General features: G+C 39.5%; 1 protein-coding gene across 4 annotated transcripts in view; it reads right to left on the bottom strand.

Annotated features, from left to right (window-relative positions):
• Positions 1 to 13618, bottom strand: part of LOC137257888 (CD109 antigen-like) — a 104808-nt gene extending 91190 nt beyond the window's left edge. For all 4 annotated transcript variants that reach the window (XM_067795381.1, XM_067795385.1, XM_067795380.1 and 1 more), the window contains exon 1: positions 13523 to 13618. The gene's annotated coding sequence lies outside the window, so the exon portion shown is untranslated. The remainder of the gene's footprint in view (positions 1 to 13522) is intronic.
• Between the last annotated feature and the right edge of the window lie 12299 nt (positions 13619 to 25917).

The raw sequence follows: 25917 nt of genomic DNA on the forward strand, positions 1-25917 counted from the left end.
AAAAATGCAGGTTTCTGTGAAAACGCAAAGACTGCCCAATAAGAATAAGAAACTGTGTGTAAAAGTACATAATTCTTCAAACTAATGAGAGTATACCAAATGCTAGCTACTCATCAAAAAATGGAATTTCTCATACACAAACACACATGGAAGTGAATACCCATCGGCTTGATAATATCATCAGGAGCTCTGAATGTATGCATTTGTTTTTGCCAAATTTGACAGCTTTATCTTAACTATTTTATAAATTGAATCATTTGCACACTTAGCTTAAACATAATTAATCATTTTAAAGCAGTTTTAAGCTTGTCAGAATAAGCTTCACTGATGTTAAAAATCCAGTCAAGAGGCAGAAGCCATTTCGTTTACAAGTCACATTGTCGGTAGCAAGGTTATCGATCTTCAAACACAAAATAAAATCATGTTTTGTATATTTAACGAGGCAGTAAGATAAATACGGTGTAATAGCTTCTCCCTCCGGTAATATGGTCAGATGTATGCTTCTCCCTCCGGTAATATGGTCAGATGTATGCATTGTTGCAGCAATGTGATTCCTCGGCTCAGATGACAATGCTAGAAAAAGGCATACATCAGACCATATTACCCTCAAGCAAAGCATACAACTTATTTAGTGTAGTTTTCCATCTTAATCCTTCCTAAATCACCATCCTGTACTGCAGGGTACAACTTCATGTATCCACCTGCGCATTTCCCTGATACATATGCAGCATCATGATATTCTGTTGTTACGGTTAAGAATTTACCGTGACAAACTATTTAACAAATCCCCTTGTAAACCAGCAAAACAGAACAAAGACAAGTTGTTTACGTTCAAATTATATATTGTTATGTAACGAGAGCAAGATATACAGAGTCACAAGTCAAAATAACAATGCAGATTTCAGGTACATTTCAAGAGAGACAAAATCTAAGTCAGTGGGTCACAAAAAAATACAATATATCAAACTCACCAAAGTCTTGATGTGAGAGGGAACAGCTATGGCAAAATGTAAACACAGCGATCGGTGTGACAGCAGATAATGTAAATTCAGGCGTTGACGGGATTTTGATGATCAAAAGCGTGGCAGAGATGTGACTCCAGCGAATATGAATGAAAGTGAGTGTAAATGTCGCCCTCCACATGGCAACCAGCCTATTTATATATAAACTAAATCATTTCATGAAAGTTCGGGCACAAATGAACATCGTCAACACTATAGAATGGTCTTGAAACAGTATCCTAGAAGTGAACATCGAAAACTAGGAACAGATAAATTCCGGAATGCCATAATGCTAAAAGTGTTGAACAGATATTAAAACGAAATGTGACCCAAAATATTTACTATTCAAAACACTAAACATTGTGACCCACTAACAATTATTACTGAATTAATAACAAAATATACGGAAAAGACATACTTGTAACACTGTTAAAAAACAAATCCCTGGTGTCATACATAACTATGTGCCACGTTACCATCAAAGCCATGAGAATATTTGAAGTATGTATAGAAATCAATTGAGATTTCAGGGATCAAATAAAGGTATTTACATCATCAATCCACTCAATGCATCAATGAAAACAATGAACCTAACCACTGAACAATCAAGTGAGCATACATCTACGAATCTGGTATATGATGACATGTCAGAATCAGCGAGCCTTACCAACTGATCCCAATATTTGCCTTAGGATGAGTATGGATAACTGGATTAACGAAGACCAGATCTTTATGAGTCTGTAAACACAAATACACTAAGGAAGCTGAGTTTATGTGAACACATATATTGAATAGCAAAAGAAATGCAACTCTGTTTTTTTTATGTCAAGTTCTCAAATAGAAGGAATAAACATGAATGCTTACATTTATGACATTTCATTTTTCGTGAACCTTTGTATGTTTTGCTGTTCAGTATACATGAGAAGACATTAAATGAACATGACCATGGGATAATGAGTCGAAACTTGAGAACCATTTCACACTGTTCTGAGAGGAAGATATCCAGCATGTTTGTCATGGCTTGGATAACTAAACTGAAATAGTAGCGCTGTTTCACAGATTGTTCACAAATTGTTTGCCAGTTCATCCAGGGGACACTTCTCCCAAACTGATGTGGACAACCACTTTCAGTCTTTTACTTTATAATGTTTGCACTGGCCAAACATAACAGGCATTACATCAGAATCTTCAGAAAGTAAGATAATTCCACTACTACACAGACACAATGCCATCCACTGAAGGTGAAATGTGTGCTGCTCAGTGTCTGCCAGTTGACCATTCAAAGTACATCACAAACTGACAGCAATATCTCGGTGTGTATCACACTTCACTCAGCGTTCAGAATGACCATGCCAGCCAAAGATGAAAGGGGCCAGCTTATTGCTGCATATTCCTGCAGTAATCTGTTCAAGTCAATCACCTCCATCTTGCAGAATCTCATGTGCACCTGCTGAATTATATATGTTTATTTGTGTAAAGCTGCCCTAAGCAATATTCCAGGTGTATGGTGGCTGTTGGTGAATATTCTAGTCTGAACTAGAATCAAGAGATTAACAGCATGAGCATCGATCTACGCCACTGGATATGGTGACCTAAGAATCTACATGTAATAGTGAGTGAGGTGGAGTTTGGTCTTACAGTGCTTTCAGCAGGCTTAGAAATGTTTGAGCAGCATCAAGGTTGGTTAGAAACAAGTTAATGGCTCCACACATGGGAAACTGAACCTGAGCTATTAAGAGCAAACACTTTAACAACTGGGCTATCCTATCTTCTCTTATATTAGGTGAAGCAATACAGCTGAGTATAGAGTGATTGAGGAAGCAATGGTTTTAAGCTGCTGTTAGCAATATTCCAGCAATATCACCAAGGGACCCACCAGAAATAGGCTTCACACATTGTACCTATGTGGGGAATCAAACCCAGGGCTTTGGCATGACGAGCTAATGCTTTAACCATTAGGCCTACCCTACCACCCCAAATGTCTATAGAGGCAAGAGTTTCAGGAACTTAATGAACGTACAGTGGCATATAAGAAACAGGTTTCTTATTTCTGTTTTTTTTTCAAGTGTTCAAAAATGTTTGTTTCAGAAAAGTGACTTTTTCAAACATATTTTGTGTACCATATTTTGAGGTCCAAAAAAATGAAGTCTGTAGAAGAGGGTCAGCTTGTTTATGAGATACAATTTCAAGAAAGTATTTTTCTGGCCGTCAGTGCATTGTCAGGACGATGGTACAGATTTTATATTTATGCCCAAGATTTCGCAGGTCTGGTCTCCGTTGATGCAGGCAGTGATCATTGGAATTGTGGACACATTTAAAGCAAAACAAACACAGGTTTCCACAAAAATACTGATAAATCTGTATTCCCAGTATGTAATATTCTCACCAAACATACTTATGACCAAGATGTCTCTGGTCTCATCTCTGGCCACGACCTATCGCCAAGGGGGGTCAGCCTATCTATGAGAGATACAATTTTGACACTGATTATGAGGGTCAAGTTGGGGGTTGGCTTATACATGGTAATATACGGTACATGTAACAAGACCATCAGCCCGATACTGATTCCACATGTTCCTGTTTCTCTATGAGCTTCATCTACAGAATTTAGCAATTTATTTAAACTTCACTGTTTTCTCAAAACCATATTTAGCCAAGAAAAAAGTACTAAAGTAAATCAGTAAAGCTGAAAGAGGTGAATTAGAATACATTCCACAATGGACATTGAACTGATGGAAGACAGGAAGTAGGACCAACACGAGAATTGTTCTGATAATCACGCTGTATAAGTAAGCCATGATGGGGCATTACTAACACTGACACAAACAGTGAGACAAGGTACACACTGTACCACCATGATCCATGATACCAGTATGAGGTGAAGTAATGGTACACATGCAGGCAACATCATTGTTGTGGTAGGAGGCGGCCTTTGTTTCAGGCGATACAATCTTCCACCATGGCAAGGTCAGTCCCCTGAATGGACAGCCGTGAATGAGCAGTGAACAATCAACACTCAAATAATGACTGTTTCAAGGTTTTAGGGTCATAGTGGCAGTAACGATCAGCCTGATATAGGTAAAACTGGCAGGGAACACATGTCCACGGGACTCTTTGTTTAGTTTCACCTTTCAGGTTGTGTGTTAATGTCCAAACAGGCCCAGCAGGATAGGCTGACATGAGATGTTTAATTCTGGCCAGACATTCTCAAAACATTTGTACAGCATGTGTTGTTTAGTGAGTGCCCTCTTCAAACCATTGTCTAACATTGTTTTTGTGTTCAGTTAGAACAGTACTGATGTTGCTTCAATCTCCAGCTTCTCTTTTTGCAGTATCACTTTAGAAGATTCAGAGATTTTCTAACATCTTTTGAAAATGCATTAATGGCATGAATGATTTGGACTACAAATATGATGCTTGGAAACACACTTATTGTATCCAGAAAACCTGCATGTTTGTGTAAACACTGCCAAATGTCTCACCATTAATCAATCTCATTTTATTACAGTTATTCCATAGAAATATGCATGGATATATTAATAACTACAGATATTTTCTTGGCATTTGTCTTTAAAGTTACTTTTCTGATATTTATCAAGATATCTACCGATGTTTAGTGAATTATTATTGAGTTTTATTTTCTATGTCAACAGCCATTCACCATGGCTGTTGTCGATGTGTTACACCCTCATGGTATCACATATACAAATTAGTAAGAACTCAATGACAGTCATCTAGGGCAGTGGACTAGCCTTGTGCATAAAGCCTTTGTTCCTCAGTCCACAAGAAAGGTTCAGTTCCTCACATCAGTACAATGTGTGAAGCCCGTACATGGTGACCCAACTGAGGTTAAAAAATCCCATTGCCCAGGGCAAGCCATTTAATTTCATATCTGCATAAAAAGTAGCTATTAAAACTTCACACGATACGAGAATGAAATGGAGTAATTTTTGCAATGATAAGAAACTAGAGTTCTTTCTTTGCTATTTATCAATTATCCCTTCTTGATAAATAGTCCAGAAAGCATTAACATCAAATAATCCTTCATTTATCCTTTCATATTTACATCATCATGATTAGGTCATAAAAGTCAGGCTAAATGGAAAATTAGTCAGGACAAGTTACTTTCTTGAAGTCACTTGCCCTTGGGTTAGTGTTTTTCTAAAAACATCTGAACACCTGCCCAATCATGACATTGCTGGAACACAGTATAAAATCTGACAGATGCTTATCAGGAGCCACTCTCATTACATTCATCATTAGTACAGATCCTGAGATAAAGTATTCAATTATTTAACAAGTTTAGACAGTATCTGTTGACATCCAGTTACCTGGGTGAACCAACTCACATCTAACATTCCAGATTGATTGTCAACAAAACTGAAAAAATATCCAAGTGAAATGCTGCAGTCCACGTGCCCCAGAAAGCAGGTCGATCAATTCAAAGCTATATAGCCATGAAAACATCATACCATCATCTTGTCATCACAGGGTTTATACAGGCTTTATCAACATGCTCAATGGCCAATATTTGGCTTAAGACAGCCAAAAATGTCTGCAAATATTTCATAACTACAATGAAATATTTAGCTATTTGTATTTGTATTTGATTATGACATGTTATGATACCGACATATGAGAGATGGCCATTATTTCACACAAACCTGTCAGGACAAACATAGGGCGAACAGGATTTTACACTTCAGTTTTACATTACTACATTTCAAATATTTTCAAATACTTCTGAATTACAGAAAATATAAATTTAAAGTAATCGCTGTTTTTAATAAGAATTTTTCTGTAGGGATCTGCCTACGCAAAATGGTTGGAATGTTAGACAATTCATGAATGGATCTCAGTACTATTTGTATACACAATCACTGCCCACTGTTGGGAGACACTGTGGCCAACTAATTCACACAGTAACCTGTTTGAAACTTGCTCCTAAAACCTCCATACCCACTCAAGTAAAACTAATACTGGTATGATATTGCTGGAAATTACTATACACAGCTTAAAACCATACCCACTTTCATATTACTATTGTCAATTTGAAGTTTGAACTACAATGTTCAATATTCATTCATCTGTTCTTTAACTTTTTTAGAATATTATACACATAAAATTACGTATAAGCACAATGCATGTGGTCTCAGCTTACCTGTATGCCTAATACAATCAGAATTCTGCTGGCAGGACTGTATTAATAGCTTTCATGCTCAAACCCATTGTCTGTCAACCTTACTGTTGGCACACAGATTTGGGCAATTTAGTGTACATAAGTATAATGGTGGACAGTTTGTCACGAATGCAGGTAGTATCTGTCACACATTCCATCAGTGTTGACATTCACTAACGTTATCCCCAATGGGGGCAACACAGTAATTGTCAAGAAATAACAATGATGCAAAATTCTGTCATTTGTGATGCCAAACCGTACAACTAAATTTTCTAGTTACGACAAATTAGGATACAAACAACATATATCTAATTTTCATCATACATAAACATTCTGAGGCAAATTTTAATTGCTAAAAACTGGGATCCAAAAGAATAGATGAATTATAGGTGAAACAGAGACATTTTAAAAATATTAAAGATGGCTGCTTTATAATTTGCCATGAAGTCAGCAATGATCTGCATGAAGGTCTATGAGCAGGAAGTGCATTACAAGGTATCCGAGGTGTCTAGGATGACACTGGACCATACATCCAATCCGTGCCTTGGGCAGATTGGGATGTGACACTCATCTATTTCACATGCATCCGGTCATGTGCAAAACATCTTTCTCAGATACTGAACAAGAACACCCCTTGGTTGAAGAAATGGTCCAGTATAATGTGTTTACCTGGGCTCATTAGTCCAAACATCCAACTTCCTGTAACCATAGTTACATTGTATCAGTACCTCTTGTCTCCAACTTGTTGGCAAAACATCTGGGATTTTCTGAACACACTTCAAAAACAACATAAAAAACAACTAAAAAGCAAATATGTTTGGACAACTGCTTTTTTCTGTCCATCATTCCTCCAATCTTCCAAGAGCAGTTACTGCCTTGTACAATGTGGTGTTGTTTGTGTGTTGGTACAGGCATATACTGAGATGATCTTTTATCAATGTTATGTCTTCACCTTATTCATACAACCTGTCATGGGAATGAGGTTACACAAGCATGTCATATCACTGTAAAAACTTCATGGAAATTTAATTACCTGAAGTTGGTCATGATGACAAGAAGCTGTTTGAGCAAGAACATGTCACAGTCTAGCCCAGACAAGGAGTCTTATAGCCAGACTAACTCTTTTTCATGTTTAATCAAACAACAAAACAGGTTTGTATGGTTTCCTGGTTAACCCAAATCCGGAGAGTCCAATCTTAAAAAATGTTTGTCATATTTTTCTGCGTGTTCCAGTATTTCTTTCCTTAAAATGCATGATAAGTATGCCACAGATGTGTTGAATGACCCTAAAACATATATGTTCACCGATGTTTTGTAAATGTGTTGCACAATATAATAAAATATTTAAAACAAATTTCCTTCTGCTTCAAAATATTATAAAATATATACCAAACTTTACTGATTTAAATATAGTGGACATACCGACATGGGTTGGTGAATAGTGGTGAGCTGACAACTCATGCCAATGGCTAGCAATATAGCATTCACATCACAAGAAACAATGACGTCAATTGGAATCCCCAACAAAAAATAATCAGTTTGATGCAAAGCTTAATATTGATTTTATTGTTATATTTCTAATTACTAATGAACTCGACACTAAATGATTTAAATGTATAGCAAACAAAGCACAAGGTTATCTACTGAAACCATGAAACTCTTACATGGGACTAGTTTCCATGACGTTACATTTCCTCTGATAAATAACCTGACCAACAGGTCATACTACGTTGTTGATGGTAATGACACAGATCACACGAGGCTATTGGAATCCCTATGATCTTGTTCAACCAAAGGCAACAATATGGCTACAATGTTCTGGTGGTCCGATTAAAAGGAATAATCAAAGATTGGTCTCTGTGACTAATCAGCGAAACAATTGATCATGTTTTCTCATAATTGAAAACAAATAATTTTGGAACACTTGTTTTCATTAACAATATTTTTCACAAGGTTCATTTTGTCTGTGTCATTAAATTTACACTTTACATGTGCAACGAGTTCGTTCCCAGTCATGATTGAATTTATCATAAAGAAAAAGAAAAATTATGTTCCTTTATATACTGGAATGTGAAATTTGCAAATGCATCTCATACTATTTGCAAAGAAAACAAAAGAACTATGTGTTTTTTCTTTATTCTTGTGCACTAACAAACATGACAGGAAAATTTTATAAATGATGCCAACCAATTATTTTCAGGGATGGATTGTAACATGCCAATCATCAGTATTTTAACCAGTTATCAACACTGTTGAATTGTGGTCTAGCTGTAGCTAGCAATGGGTAGTGCACCAACTTTCAAACTGCAATAAACACTGTTGAATTGTGGTCTAGCTGTAGCTAGCAATGGGTAGTGCACCAACTTTCAAACTGCAATAAACACTGTTGAATTGTGGTCTAGCTGTAGCTAGCAATGGGTAGTGCACCAACTTTCAAACTGCAATAAACACTGTTGAATTGTGGTCTAGCTGTAGCTAGCAATGGGTAGTGCACCAACTTTCAAACTGCAATAAACACTGTTGAATTGTGGTCTAGCTGTAGCTAGCAATGGGTAGTGCACCAACTTTCAAACTGCAATAAACACTGCTGAATTGTGGTCTAGCTGTAGCTAGCAATGGGTAGTGCACCAACTTTCAAACTGCAATAAACACTGCTGAATTGTGGTCTAGCTGTAGCTAGCAATGGGTAGTGCACCAACTTTCAAACTGCAATAAACACTGCTGAATTGTGGTCTAGCTGTAGCTAGCAATGGGTAGTGCACCAACTTTCAAACTGCAATAAACACTGTTGAATTGTGGTCTAGCTGTAGCTAGCAATGGGTAGTGCACCAACTTTCAAACTGCAATAAACACTGTTGAATTGTGGTCTAGCTGTAGCTAGCAATGGGTAGTGCACCAACTTTCAAACTGCAATAAACACTGTTGAATTGTGGTCTAGCTGTAGCTAGCAATGGGTAGTGCACCAACTTTCAAACTGCAATAAACACTGTTGAATTGTGGTCTAGCTGTAGCTAGCAATGGGTAGTGCACCAACTTTCAAACTGCAATAAACACTGTTGAATTGTGGTCTAGCTGTAGCTAGCAATGGGTAGTGCACCAACTTTCAAACTGCAATAAACACTGTTGAATTGTGGTCTAGCTGTAGCTAGCAATGGGTAGTGCACCAACTTTCAAACTGCAATAAACACTGTTGAATTGTGGTCTAGCTGTAGCTAGCAATGGGTAGTGCACCAACTTTCAAACTGCAATAAACCAAAATAATGATTTATTTATTGTGATATGTTAACAATAGGTATGCCTTCTTCCATCTGAAATTTGATGTGATGATCAAATTTCCTTCTTTTGGTATGACATGGTTTACTTCATGAACTTCTCTCACACTGATAACTTCGTCATCACATTTTGCTGTATGCTGCTATGGACACAACTTTGTATCCTACAAGCCATGGCAGTCATTACATCACATAACCCTGAGTGTGTTAAGGAAACATTAATAATAATAATAATCATCATCTTTGTTACTATGGTCACAATACTTCACTTACTTAACCCAAAACACATATTCCTGAACAGCTAACTTACCCTGTTATGCTTCAGGTTTGGCTTGCATATAAGAAGGTGCGAAGTGATTTTTGAGCGAGAAAGTCACAAGACAAACAGTATTCTAACAATGTTGACTTGGAAGATACATATACTCTTCCTTTGAGTGAGCGAGGCATAAAAATGAACACTTCAACACTGCAAACACCTCTGAATTCTGCCCTCTTATATGCGGGAACACTTGTAAAAGTGGAGTAAAGTGATAGAAAAAGTGATTTGGGGGACTGACTAACTTGATCAACAGTTTACAAGTTCAAGGCCACTAGAGACTTCCTCATGTAGAAGACAGATGGTACTGTCACATGAGGCTGGCTCAGATCTCAATAGATCGTGGATGTGTCCACATCCTCCTCTGTCACATATCACCTCAAGATATACCAGTTTTCCAGGTGTATATTTGGTCAAACCCTATCATCTCTCCACTGTCACACATCACCTCAAGATATACCTGTCTTCCAGGTGTATACTTGGTCAAATCCTATCATCCCTCCTCTCTCCACTACTGGTCATTATTCATGATATCACAAGGTCACTGCTAATGCACCATGGTATAATTGTCATACTGACTGGTTTGCATGCTACTTATCAACTAGATGGATGGGTTTCATCCTACACCTAATAGCTAAGATTCCTATATCTAATATCAATGATAAAGCTGTGGGCCAACACTCTACACATCAATCCACATCACGTACAGACCACCAGGTGTGTTTCACCATTTGCTTGTGGTTTAAGGTCAGATTATTACAAACGTGTTGCAAATGTTTAATGACAGATCGGCCAGTCCAACCAGGAATGTGAGCGAGTGAGTTAATATTTAACGTCACATCGGCAATATCCAGCAATGTGGGGGGATATAGACGATATCTATGAGTGACGTATGATTCAATAACCCACTATACATTTGTTTGACCGACTGACTAATATTTAAAGCAGTTAAAAAGTTCACTTGAATTTAAGCATCACCCTGAACTGAAGCTATGAAAAGAAGTCAAAAGAGGTATATACTGACTTTAAGTGTAAATCACTTTAAGTCATATGCTTCTCTCAAGGGTAATACAGCCTGATGTATGTCTTCTTGTAGCAGTATTACCTAAACCAGTAGGCGAGGGATGACACTGTTAGAAAGAAACGTATACATTTTCTCCAACAGTGACCCTCCTGGGAGGTGTGACACAAAACCTTGTTAAGGCATCACTGACCAATGAAATTAAAGTATTTTCCATGGAGGCAAGATAAAATTATGCATGATTCACTTTGCAAAGTGACTGAGATATTTAAACATGTAAATAGTGATAGTGAAAATTTCACTCATTCTACACACTGACTTAGTGAACACCTTTAACAACATATATATTTGGATGCAGGTACTCATGTGGGTCCCTCAATTGTTTATAGGTCACTGAATAACAGTGGGAATATTGCTGGGTGCTGGTTTAAGCTAAACCCGTGACTGAGCGGTGAGGGTCCTTTTATTTGTGTCTCGGAGATGCTCATGGACTAATCATGATGCTGGGGTTGCTTGTATAAAACAGCTTTGAAAAACTGAATATATCTGAAACTTCATGTTTATCATTAGCATACAAATTTTGGTTGAGTAAGTGAGTAAGTGAAGAAAATCAGACATGTCCAGTAGACCATTCCTCAAGGTGATCATAGCAGTGAGTCATATGTCTATGTCACCATGCATGTGATTTACGATTAACATGGCGCTACAATCGCCATGTGAGGTGGTGCCCAGTAATATCATTTAGCATATGTTACCATAGCTACAAATGGAAAGGCTGCAATAATTCAAACATATTTTTTGCATCCTCTGGTACTCTGGTACAATTTATATGTGTAAAACTTGTGCTATTTAGTTTCCGGTTAACCCAAGAGCTATTGCAAGGCCAGGAATGTCTAACATTGGGTGTACATAAGTTGGTTTGCAAGTTCTGCATGTTGACGGAAATGTAGGGGCAAGTATTTGTGTTATTGTGAACTAGCCAGCTCTCTATCCGCAGTCTTAAAAGCACAAGAATTTCATAGTTGTACTAAAACTAAAAATAAATAAGAACATGAATATTTTATTAAGCATATACCCTTTGAGTGGAAGGATATGAGGGTAATATATATACTATGTTTATTAGCGTCCAGCTATGGATTCCTGGGGTTGTGGGCTGTACCTGGACAATCAGTTGTCAGATACCAATTTCAGCTACAGACATAACATACTTAAGCATCAACAAGTGTTGTTCTAATAAAAGAGAATAAGTTCATTTAAAGCTACTGATATGCTGTAGTGGAAACACATGTATGTAGGATTATTGCAGTGATATGGTCAGGTACACCTGTGTGGTGGTCTGGCTGCTTACATCAGTGTATGCGTGGGTGGGCCAGTGAGTGGGCGAGGTAATACTAGAGAGTGTTATTTTGCTAGCATGTTGAAAGCAATTTTTAATGTAGGAGACATGTAAATGAGAGATGACAGTAGCTTGGGGCAAAGGACAGCCTTGCATGGGTCACAGATGCAGTCAAGAAGAAAAGTGTCACACATATGGACCCAGGTTTGTGCATTGTGAACAAGCCCTGTCCTGAGAGCTACCTAACTGCATTTTTTAAAATAAAAAAGTCCAAACAATTAAAGAAATCTGTCCACCAAACTCAGATTATCTACTAAGTTTGAGTTTGATACTGATTTCCGTTCATTCTGGATGCTGCATGTTCCTTGTTTTCTCAAATTTGAGCAAAAACTTGAACTTATGTCAAAACTTAGACTTCAGTTTGTTTCCAGAAATCTTTTGTCACATGCTGTACACTCTTGTTGATAATGACCTGTTATAGACTAAAGTTAATTAAACAGCAACAGTTACATTACTACTACCAAATTTACGCATATTTTAGGGAACACACTCTATATGTTTTGACAACGCTCATTTCAAAAGCTTGTATAGTATTTACCATAACGCAAAATAGGTATCATATAAGCATCCCAAGAGGGACAACCTCAAGGCATTTAGTGCTCACTCGTGGTCGAGTCACCAGTTTCAATGAGTTTGTTTACATGCTGAGGACGGACACACTAAGATACACTCCCAATCGCTAAAAGAACAACAGTGACGATTGATGAACATATCCATGAATGTAATAGTTGAGTAACTATGTGTCTCTCGAGGTTGCCAAATGTTTCGTTATCTAATTAGTGTCTCGTTATCTAATTAGTGACTCGCATGAATGGATTAACGAGATTCCCACGATCCCATTCGGATTACGATGGGAAATTAACGATTTTCCTCATTTCATCATTTGTCAACTGGAATGCATCACAATCTCACTCTACGAACATTCTACTGCCGGCATATCCAGTGATTAACCTGTCACTATGTTGACAGAGCTACGCACAAGGTAAGTAACGGAAGCTGGTGATCCGTCGACGATGTCAAAACACATTAACAAGGGTTTTACAAATACTCCTATATAAGCAAACCATTACACCCTCAGCTCAAGAATGACAACATTCTGTTACTTTGAGGCAGTTTGGAGCCGAGATGTTTACACCAATCTCATTCCCCGCTACATGTATGTAATGGACAATTTTAAGGTACGTAATATTGCTAATAACATGGATGTCTGTGGGAGAGAAACTGATGGTAATGTTTTGATTCCATCCTGGTGAATATCGCGTCATAATGACCGTAAACAGATATAACACGGTAAAACAATGTTGCAGAAAAATGTCACACAGTTAAACATGACTTACTTATCACGCGTCGTGCAGCCTACTCTCCGTTCTTGGTCCTCAAAGTAACTGTCCGATTCTGTTTTCGCGAAGCTCAAGATCTAAATATAGAGCATTGAAACGATTGGCTGCGTAGAGCAATGTATGGTCTCCTGTACGGGTCATAATATTCTTCTCGCCAACGGGTATTGATTTGCGAATTCCTAAGTTTGTAATGCGTCAAGGATTAAGAATAACAGTTGTTCAGTTGCCGTGTTTGTATAAATATGGTGTTAGATATATCTGGCAACACTGATGTAGACACATTAGCCAATTTGAATCCAAACCTAAGACATGCCGCCAGTCAGCTTCATATGAATGTACTGTTTTAAACATACATCGGTAGTAGACATGCGACGATCATATTGCCTGATATAGCTTACGTTAATCAATGGTGTAATTAAAATATGAGGAGAACCCGAAAGTAACCCCCCCCCCCCCCCATCATAATTGTTCAGCATTTATTATCCTGGTAACGTGCACCTGAACGTAAGTGAGAGACAGTTAAACAGAACATCCTGTCAGTTTGCCCTAAACGAGGATTGTTAATTTAGATCGCCGACACTGACGTTTTCATGAGTTCTTTTTCTACAGTAGATTAGATGCTTTGATTGTATCCTGGCTTAATTACGTGCGTGTACGTGCGTGCGTGCGCACTGACCTACAGGATAGTTAACATACTTAACCGTAAATTATGATATCAAGATTAAACAGAGGTTCACATGGCGATCAAATAACCCCACTTAGCTAAACGTTGCTAAATGACCTTACAGTGGATCCATGCAGAGCCGGGTTAGAAATGGATTTCAGTTATCCATTTTTGTCGGCATGATACATGTCATGGTATTCCAGTTGCGAAGATCAATGTTCATGCTGTTGATTACTAGATTACTCACAGACCACGCCTAATTAAGAGCTGGAATATTGCTCATTGTGACAAACAACAAACAAACAAACAGAATGACCAGTCGTTGTTGTATGCTGTCAATGCTGTAGGAGATATTGTGCAGTTTTTGGTGAGAGACAGTAGATAGAGAGCGGTCGTCCACGTGGGCAGACGGTGTATGTATATTGTAGAGCGAGATATTATATAACAAGAAACGCCATGTACGTAGAAACATAAAGAATACCCTTGAACATAAGGATTAGGTCTTAGATTTTCGGAGCTGTCTTAGCGCTAAGATAGTCATACGTTTATGTTAATGTATGGCACTTACGACAATATTAGCGAAAAGAGAGCTTCGAAAATATAGGTCTAGAACTTCAGCAATCCCTCGGGATCGAGTGGTCAGGGCCTAGATTTTCGAAGCTCTCTTAGCGCTAAGATAGTCATGTGTTAATGTTAATGTGCGGCACTTACGACTGTCTTAGCGCTAATACGGCTTGAAAAATCTATGCGAAGGCTCGCTTACTAGACTGATGCTTGTACTCAAACATGAGTAGATCAATGCTCATGATGACAATCACTAGATTGTCTGGTTCATACTCAACTTTTGGCCGTAATATTGCTGGCAAACTGCCGAGTCCTACTTCGAATAACAAACAATGATGCCCATGTAACCAATCACTGGATTGTCTAGTTCATACTTGATTATGAGGTATCTGTCGCCATATAACTGTACTAGTACTAATCACTGAATTGTCGGGTCCAGACTCGATTATGACGTAACTGTCGCCGCATAGCTGTAACGCTGCTGATTGTGGCGTTAACCAACTGCATGTATCTGGATTAGAGTTACCTCGCGATACGGCCAGTTTCACATCACACTGGTGTTCCATACATTTTTCTGGGATCACATCAATGGAGACAGTCCGTGCCATCGCCGAGAAGAAATTAAACAACAATTATTATTTATTACAGTGTATAACATTGCAGGTTGGTACAGCTTTAGAAACTTAGCCACGACAGGAATGAATAACTACGCGTTTACTCAAAAGTATTCTTGTAGAGGAAGGCAGCGGTGGTGATATACTATTACAAATAAATAGATGTACTGCACAGGTCGGTCGACTATTGACACGGGAATGCAATCGGATATATACTGTCGTTCAAAACCCTAGTTGATGGTGTCTGTTAGGTGTTATTCCATGGCGGTGTGTCTTATACAGACATCACAGTTGTTCTTCATGCCATATGCTTTTATTATGTCAGTGACTGTTATGACTCATACATTTTGATATAACCCTAGTACAATTTACTCAAATGTTGAGACCCGTGAAGGTCAGGGGTAGAATAGGCTTTCAGCAACCCATATATGCCATAAAAGGCGTCTCTACTTGTAAGAGACGAATAATGGGATCGGGTGGTCAGGCACACTGACTTTTTTGACACAGGTCATCGGTTCCCAATTATGCAGATCGATAGTCATGCTGTTGATCACTGGATTGTCTGGTCCAGACTCGATTATAGCTGGAATATTGCTGAGTGCGGCGTAAAACTAAACTCATTCCCTCAAATGTTGAAGGGTATATTCTTCCTTCAGTTTTAGCTCCGTACGGTAAATGCTGTAATTTGACCATATGAGTTTCGCAGACATGTCAAATTTTTCAAAATATTTCCCCCAAATGTCAAAATTCTCTATAGTATCGTCACAAGTTTGGTATATATATATATATATATATATATATTGATATACCCCAATTACGTATATAATATACGAACGCATAAATGTTAAGTGTATTGCTAAAAATGTGTGCGTACAAGAATCCCTTCAGAATGCAGGTATGTCTTCCATTTTAGACTTATGGGCAGTCTCGGAAGAAAATAAAGCAACCTAACACAATTTTGATTAAAACATAAAAATCCCCACTTTTAGCAATATCCCCACAACACCTCGTCGGGAGACACCGGAAATAGTCTTCACACATTGTACCTAAATGGGGAATCGAACTTCGCCGAGACCAGCGATCGCCCTATATTATACTGATGCTAAAACACTGAGGTCTGGTTATTCTGGAACCCTATATAAACCGGACAGCCCAGGAGTCTTTTTGTTCAAAACTATCTGGAGTACTCCATATTTGTTGGAAGGCAGATCCGTCAGCCAATAGAAATAATTTGGTGTTATTTCTTTGTTTTAACTGACTATGAAGTGGTGATTCCTAATTAATTCTATTTAGCAAGGAGAAATGATTCTGTAATTACAAAAGTTAGATTGAATGAGTGGGAAGGTATATCACTAGAACATGCATGAACTACTCATGTCATTCAAAACGACACAGAAACAATTATATCCAACACGACCTGAGAAGTTGCAAGTCCAGGTTACTGTCGCGCGGTGGGGTATCCTGGAGGTTCAAGCAATGCCTTGTCACGCCGAAATCCTGGGTTCGATTCCCTTCATGGGTTCAAAGCGTGGGGCGTATCTCTTGCATCCGCCATCGTAATGTTGCCCGAATATACCCAAAAGCGTCGTGAAAACCCCACTCACTCACTCTCGCTTCCTTCAGTTTTGGAAACTGGAGGAAATCTCACGACTGGTTTTGATTTTATTTCATTGCGAAAGTTTTATAATAGTTTAAAAACAAATATTTTCATTTCAGGGACTAGATGTTACACTGTACTCTAGTCTAATTCAGGGTTGTGCAGTACTCATGCACTGTCTACTGGCTAGATCTATGGCGTACATTGCACTTATTATAATGGTAATTAAGTAGCACACTGTTTGCTCCGCTGTGGAACGACCTTGAATGCTATTACGCCCAAGATGTTTTGTGAGGTACAAACAAAACTGTCGACCCAGTGCTGGCCTGGTGCTATCGCCTATAAGACAGATGATGTACAAACAAAACTGTCGACCCAGTGCTGGCCTGGTGCCATCGCCTATAAGACAGATGATGTACAAACAAAACTGTCGACCCAGTGCTGGCCTGGTGCTATCGCCTATAAGACAGATGATGTACAAACAAAACTGTCGACCCAGTGCTGACCTGGTGCCATTGCCTATAAGACAGATGATGTACAAACAAAACTGTCGACCCAGTGCTGGCCTGGTGCTATCGCCTATAAGACAGATGGTGTAAAGAACATGTTACACCATATTCAGTTTGTGTCATCACTTAGCAAGTGACCCATGTTAGCCTTTGTCAATGAACATCACCGTGTCTGTTTGCTGTAGGAGGGGTTCACTTGGAGCTCTGTGTGTGTGTGTGTGTGAAGGACGACTCAGCTCGGCAGCTGTACTGCTCTGTACATGTCGTAACCTTTGAACGAATAATAAGGGTGAGTGAGTTTAGTTTTAAGTCGCACTCAGCAATATTCCAGCAATATGACAATGATTGATAAGAAATCTCAAAAGAAATCTTTTTAGTCTTAATATTTGTGACATTATTGCTGGATGGTTAACAAGGGAAAAATAAGGTATGACATGAAAGGACAAGTATTCCTTATTTTTTTCCAAGTCTTCTTCGCGAGCTTTGTTTTGCAAGCTTGTGAAGAAACTTGGAAAAGAACATAAGGGAACCCTTGTGCTTTCATGTGATCCCTTATTTTCCCCCTTCAGTATATATTAGACTGCATTTTCAGTGTACTTACATGAACCTTTCACTGCAGGATGTGACATACATTATCATTCCATGCATAAGGTCAAAACACGTCGACATTATGATATTGATATTGATGACCGTAAATTCCACTGATTATTTATTTTTATTTATGTACGAATCTACATATTCCATTAGAAGTATTCACGCGTTGACGAAAAATAGATCTATTTTAGTTGATGAAAACTACCAAATACTGCAAAACTGGTATTTTCTGAAAGTTTTTATATTTGAATCAAGAAGCGTTTATTAAAATGTTAAGATGTTATATGATAGATGTGATAGATATGCACACACACAGGCACACATCCAACTCACTCACTCACACACTCACTGTCCGCGAGTTGTCGGACGGAAATAGACACTTCTGGTATCAGACTTTGCTGTGTTACGTTTTTCGGTGCAACAATTCAAGTCTTGACTTGATTTAAATGCCTTAGGCATATACTAGGTAATCAGCAGATGCTAATTTAAGATATGTTTCATTGGATATTATCGCCGATGACGTCACAGATTTACCTATAGATAACCACGCCCAAGGGAACGTGCGCGGTTCAGTGTCACTTGCTTTCAGAATTCCTAGAGGTACCAAACATTTGATAGCTGGACATTTCATTCAGTATTCGACGTTTTCTCTCTGAAAAAGAATTAGTCAAATGCCGCATATAACATAAGGTGGAACATAACCAGTGTGCCATTATAAGTTACCATGAGTTTATCTAGACGAGCACTCTCACTATATGCTTTAAATCTGGACTGAAGGAATGAAACAATCAAAATGGCGGCCTGTCGTGTCTGTATACCTTTTTTCTTTGTAAACGCACAATGTGTTGGTCCATACCATTGCATTCAGCTCAACAAATTACGTCCAGTACCGTGCAACGGTTCTAGACTGAAATTAAGTATTTATTCTAATTAAGCTGAACGGGAGCTGAAACGTCGAGTTGTTCTATGCGTGTGAACGGTCACATCACCTCGTGCAGACATTCCATCTTAGAATCGGTGCAATCGAACGTTCGAAATCCACAATGGCATTCGTTGTTAATATATTGTATATTACGGAACTCTCATGTAACACATGAAAACTTGAGCTACTGCTACTCTGTAAACATGAAAGTTTCATCAGTTTGGAGCTAGTCGAGGTTAGGTCAGCTTGACCTGTATTGGAATGCACACGTACAATAAAACAAGGGAGATAATTCTTGCCGACATGTTACTAAGGACGCGCATAGTCCAGTTTAGCATAGACAAATATACTTAACGCACGTGACCGGTTTATATATGCGGTTTGCACAGCAATGTCGGCTACCCCATTGGTCAAAATCGGTCACGTGCCGTAGATATATTTTCCTATGTTAAACTTTGCCGAGCAACAACTGATTCTCTATTGTGTGGTCTGTGGCGTCATTACACAATTGAACGTGACGTCAACAAAGAGTGCCGTCACACTTGCTTACCGTGTTTTACTGCACAGATGTACGTGAATAAAATGGACAATAAAGAAATTATTAAACTAGAGCAAGACTTTCATGTGGACTTATACGAAACTCGTGTCGTCGTATGACACACTTGCTCCGTTGGTCAAAATTATTCCCAGACCGCCGTCATAGAGCTGATATATTGCTGAGTGCGGCGTTAAACACCTTGCTAAACAAATCGTATTTCTGATGCTTCGAGGGAATCAGCTATGAGGTATTTAGATATTCTAAATGATTATCATCTGAATTATATCTATCTGCATGAGGAGGTATTTCCGTGTTGCGTCAACGCCCCGGTATTTCCTCGAGGGGACACTGGAGATGACACCACCACACGTATACAGTAACATCAGTTATGCAGGATCCATTACGACGTCACCAGGTGGATTTCTGGGTCTAGTTTAACCAATCGCCTGAAATAAATATATGTAAATAAAGGGGCGTATGTGCTGTGATACAATTGGTTGACCAGTCATGTTTGAATAAGGAAGGATTCCAGGACTCGGACGTTTCACAGCCCATGAATAATGTTTCTAATACGGTGTGGTTTGTCAGCTTATCTATAACGTACCTTTTTCCTTCTTGGGAATTAAATTAGCTATCAAATCTACTTCGATTTTAGTTTCTTTGATCACTAGAATTGCCTGAATTAGCCAAATTGTTGATCAAAGAGCCCCACTTAGTGCGGGTGTGTGCGCACAGTGTGGTGTGGGCGTACGCGCGCGTTTCGAAGGGGGTGGGGGACGGGGGACGAGGAGAGATTCCGCACCCGTCGCATAACCACTTTTACCTGCAGGCATTGCTATAGTAACAGGTAAACATTATAACATGATATCCAGGTAAGGCGATGTTTTCAGTTTGAAAAAAAATCATCACGTGCACCTCTGATCTCTTTGTCACTTAAAATAACATACCTGTACACCACTTCCTACCAGCCATATGTAAAGGTTGCGTTAAGTAGGTCACGGACTATGTAGGTCAGGAGTGGCTAGTGTAATGGGCTGCACTGTGCGTTACAGTAGAAATGTTCACAATGACTAGATGTTCGTGATAAACACAAAAACGTTTGTCGTTCTTACAAATTCGGTAATTCAAGAAGGACACATAGTTTCGCATTGTGAGCATGACTGACTGCATCAGTTAACGACCCTTCGACACGCATCAGTGGACCATACCAACAAGTACGTGAGGTCGGTACCCCTGCCCCGACACCTGGGGATTCAGTATAACACGTATATGTATATAGTGGAACCCTGTTATTCCGAAATGAACTGCTCCCGAATACCGAGCCGGGAGCACAGATGACTGTCTCTATACATACAAAGGCTGGTGTTGACGTGGGGACAACTCTACCCAAATAACGATGTCAACTAAAAGTGCATGACATGGAATACAAGCTGTGGGAGAGAGAATCACACGCTCACATATGTACTCACACAAAATAATCGACACATTCCTGCCCCAAACATACGTATTGAGTGAGTTTAGTTTTATGAGGCACTCAGCAATATTCCAGCTGTATAGCGACAGTCTGTAAATAATCGAATCTGAACCAGGTAAACCAGTGATTGGACAGAATGATCATAATTCCACGCAACTGGGTTACTATGACATGTAAGTTAGCGAGACTGACCACGCAGTCCTCTGATGACAAGCATGGGTACGGAAGATCAATCCTAACACGGATCTTCAGCGTTTCACATCACACAGAAACATCCATATACACCCAATAATAACATGCGGACGTGTATTCACACGTACATAAAAAGAGTCTCGCTAGATTTAAATACAACTAATTACGGTGGGGGGTTGCATTGTTTGGCGTTAGTAGCAGATGTAGTTAGATACAATGTAGTTGCACATATCGTCAACCATTTATAGTGGCGTTTCCAGTTCCGAATCCCCATCCTGCTTCATATTATGAAACGTTGTTGACAACGCACGTGGTTGACTTCACGTGTTTCAAAAGATGAAATAATATTCAATTAAAGTCGTTGGTTGATTCTATCTGTTTTGTTTTAGCTCACCTGAAGGTCTTGAGAAAGCCGAATGGTTTGACATGGTTGCCAAGCAATGTTTGACGCATTATGTTAATGCTTTCTCCAAATATTCAGTGTGGTTGTGCAAATAGAAACGAATGAGTTACACACTTACCAAAACATATTCTTGGATTAGAATATAGCATGGGGTGGTTAAATGTACCACGACACATTTAACTGTGCCTTCTGTGATGAATCGAGACAGAGAGACAGACAGTCTCTAGTACTCTGTCGGTATAAATTTAGAATATGCAGTAACTAGGTTACATAACACTTAATATGGCAACATTCCAGCAATATCACTGCGGTTGACACCAGAAATGGGCTTCACACATTGTACCCATGTGGGGAGTCGAACTCTGGCGTGACGAGCGAGCACTAGGCTACCCCGCCGCTCAGGCACTGGGTCATCCTTGTGGTTGAAGCGCCAGGGAACCTTTTGGTCAGTGGACATCTCGGTGAATCGATGTTTTCATTCGAACAAGGGTCCCATAGAATACGGTGAAAATATCGTGGAATTTACGGGGTTATTGTACCCAGAAATAAGCCACTGCCCTTGAGTAACGCAAAAGTGCCTACAATCACAGCTTACTGTGTTGAGGGTAAATCTACTGTCAGTGATATGGAATATAAATCTACAAGACACCCATCCCCGCGGTCAACCCTTTAGTCAGCTTCACCGTTCAACTTCACACAAACTATGCATGAGTTACCTGTAACCGATATCACGTGACTGGACAAGCACCTGTCACCGTGGACCGCGACGACAGGCAAGACCCGGGGGTAGTGTCACACCATGACCCCAGAGTAGGGGTCACGTCTCGCTGTCACGCCCATGGATAATGACATGTACCATGATGGACTGCCAACTGTAGCCGGGACTCAGAAGCCTTTGTAAATATATAGACTCCTGTCTCTGGAAGTTAATTGCAACGGGCTTGCTAGCTGTAAACTATTAATCACATAAAATGAAAGGCTGATCCAGGATTTGGAGAAGTAAGAGGTTAGCTGGATGAGTGACTGTAGCGACAGTCTGACCCCTGGATGATTCCATGTCTTCAGTCACATTCCAAATATATGCGTTGTCACCCGTCATTCCGTTCGAACCGTCATGCCTCTGCTGACCTAGCTGTAAATGGGTACCCGATGCCTCACGCCTTCACTTTTAAGGCATTTGTATGCGTAACACAGTGCTCAAAGTCAACCCAGTCCATCATTATTTAGATTTCTTAAGTCCGACCTTGACGGCCGACATTCTTTACATGTAGATGTTATATATTCAGTTTGTGGGAAAGGGGTGTGTGAATCAGCTTACTCTGTGTACTCGATGGCATGTAGGCTCCCGAGGTTTTGCTAGACAATGTAAAACCGGAGTGCGACGGACCTGGGAAAAGGTCTTACTTGCGAAAAAGTAAAACCTGTCATTACAAAGAAAAACCTCAAATGCGGTTATTCTGGGTAGACAAGAGATGACCTACTACATAGTGAGAAGCACACTTCAGGTTTACATAGTCTAGTCTAATTTCTTTCAGCGACACTTCAGTGGGTCTCTTTAATCTCGCCTTCGACGTTAATGTGTGGTTATTGGTTTTACACCATATTTAAACTATTGTAGCACTTACATCGAGTTACAGAAGAATAGACGTTATAGCGCATTTAAAGTCTGGAGGTAATAACATGGGATGAATCTGCAAGTCTGGAGTTCTAATCCACTATGTTCACCTTTATGGGGAATAAATTAGAAAAAGCCTAAAACTATCTTGATTAGTTACAATCGACAGTATATAAGGGAAATGTGTAATTTGTATTCTTCTTCACTTGCCGTTTAGAAGTGGCTATGTAAAATCTGCATCTGGATATATAAAGCAAAATCATTGATCAAATTTGCCGATTTCGAATCCATAACACAAATTGCACGGCAAGCCAAAGCAACCGATCGCGAGAGGAACAATGAAAAGCGCAGCGAACATTAAAACAGACTGAATCAGACGTTACAGTCACAAAGGTAGACACATCGGTTAAAAGTAACGTTTCTTCACTTTCTATATACAGTAGTGTACTATTAAAGGTAATGTACAGAAAATATGAATGTCTGTATCTTGTGGTCACTCTTCTTGTGAATTGTGTCCTGTCTCCTACCTACAGTCTTTATCCGACACCTATCCGGGAAGTACGAAATTGACTGGCAAGTAGGTTTTGAGGTCTTTCTCTATGTAACAGATTAGTTCTGTGGTTGATTGCTTGGTGAGTCCAAATAATTCAGTGACCAATGCTCGTATTATCAAACCTTCGTTTGTGAAGCACACACTTATTGATTTCACTTGCAAAAGTCACTTGCAATATCGTGCTGGATGAAATGGCTTGCTGCCAATTTTAGCAATATGTAGACCACAGCACGGCGTGCAGGTAAAATAGGCTTCACCACCGTCTATTGTTACCAACCTGAATGCAATACATAACGGCACAGGACCTATGGCAGCTGTGTACCCGTAAACTTCCCCAACGCACGTACAGATCCTAGCTCCATGATACCGAATCAAGGTATGTCGACTGTGAAGGTCTCACAGCGAAACAAACAAACTGAGAGACAAACAGTGTCAACGGCTCCATTAGAGAGCGTGACAGGTAACACGCCTTGTACGACACATCGCCGCTTGTCTTGCAGAACGGATGTTTTGTAGCTTCTCTGAATGGCTTTAGACAGCTTGACAGTTCGCAGACACTTTGTCACTTGAGCTGGGAATGTCCAAACGGACCACATGGACTGCCACTTGTGTGACAACCACGTCAGCCTCAACGGTAACGATGAATGTGGATTCGAACCCACAAACATGTTCAAGCACACATTTTCTCCATTTTTCAAACAACGAATCGACAATAGACTCTCTTTCAATCAGGTCTTGCTCTATACGTGTTCGGTTCTACTTACAATTTAGTTCAAGGTAACACAGCTCTGAATTGTTAAATGTTTCTATTAGGGACGGCAGCAGGCGACGGTAGCCTAGTGGTTGAGCGTCCACTCGACACGCTGAAGACCAGAGTTCGTTTCCCCACAAGGGTACAATTTGTGAAACCCACTCCTGGTGTCCCCCGGCGCCTTATTGATGGAGTATTGCTAAATGGGCGTAAAACCACACACTCACTCACTAACAAAGGGGCGTCGGGTAGACTAATAGTTGCAGCGGTCACTAAAATACCCATGGCAATTTTCACTTCGGGTACAATTTTTGAAGCACGTTTCTGTAGTTCCCCGCCATGATATTCATGGGATGTTGCTAAATTCGAAATTAATAAATAGTCACTCACTGACTCCTAATTCTTCGTGAGTGAGTGAGTGAGTTTAGTTTTACGACGTACTTAGCAATATCCCAGCTATACGGCGGCGCTCTGTAAATAATCAAGTCTGGGCTAGACAATCCAGAGATCAACAACATGAGCATCGATCCACTGGGTTCCGATGACATGTGTCAGCCAAGTCAGTGGGCCTGACCATCCGATCCCGTTAGTCGCATGGCAAACATCGGTTGCTGAAGGCCTATTCTACTCTGGGAGCTTCACAGGTCCTTAATTCTTAGTGACGGCGACTAACGGGATCGGGTGCTCAGACTCGCTGACTTGATTGACACATGTCATTGTATCCCAGTTCGATGCTCATCCTGGTCCAGACTCGATTGTTTACAACTAAATATAGCATATAGCTAAAATAAAGCTGAGCGAGATATGGTATCAGCAGATCCGGCCACGACGAAAGGGTTTATAACTGGGTTCCATCCAATTCCCCTACATGAAAGGTTTTTGAAGTAGCCTGTAAGTTATACCACCCGTATTAGACACCGGAAAGATCGATGGGGTGGGACTCTTTCCGCTGTTGATGCCTTAGGGTCACGTGGGCGTACAGTCGTACAGTCGTACAAGAATCCATTCAGACGCCTCCCATCTAAATATACAAATAATAAGAATTAACATAAATTTTCTACCACATTTTCATAACCAGATACTAATTAATGGTCCTTTCTGATACATGTATCTTCATGTCTAAATAATCAGCTGTCTATTGTACATTACTGGCTGTCAGTATAAACGACCTTGCTGATAAAAAAACTAAATATTACTTTTATAAGTACAGACACGTGATGGATATTTCAGAATTATGTACATTATGTACATGCCTAAGAATAAAACAGCTGTGGAATCTGTAGACAGCAGATGAAAAACAGTCTTCTTCCTAAAAATGTTTAAGGCCAGGAACACATACTGCTATAAATGAAGGAACAGTCATTCTTCTCTGGGAAATGTTTTATGCAATCTATCAGAAAGT

This window comes from Haliotis asinina, chromosome 12 (genome assembly GCF_037392515.1).
Source record: "Haliotis asinina isolate JCU_RB_2024 chromosome 12, JCU_Hal_asi_v2, whole genome shotgun sequence".
In the NCBI taxonomy this organism is placed as follows: Eukaryota; Metazoa; Mollusca; class Gastropoda; order Lepetellida; family Haliotidae; genus Haliotis; species Haliotis asinina.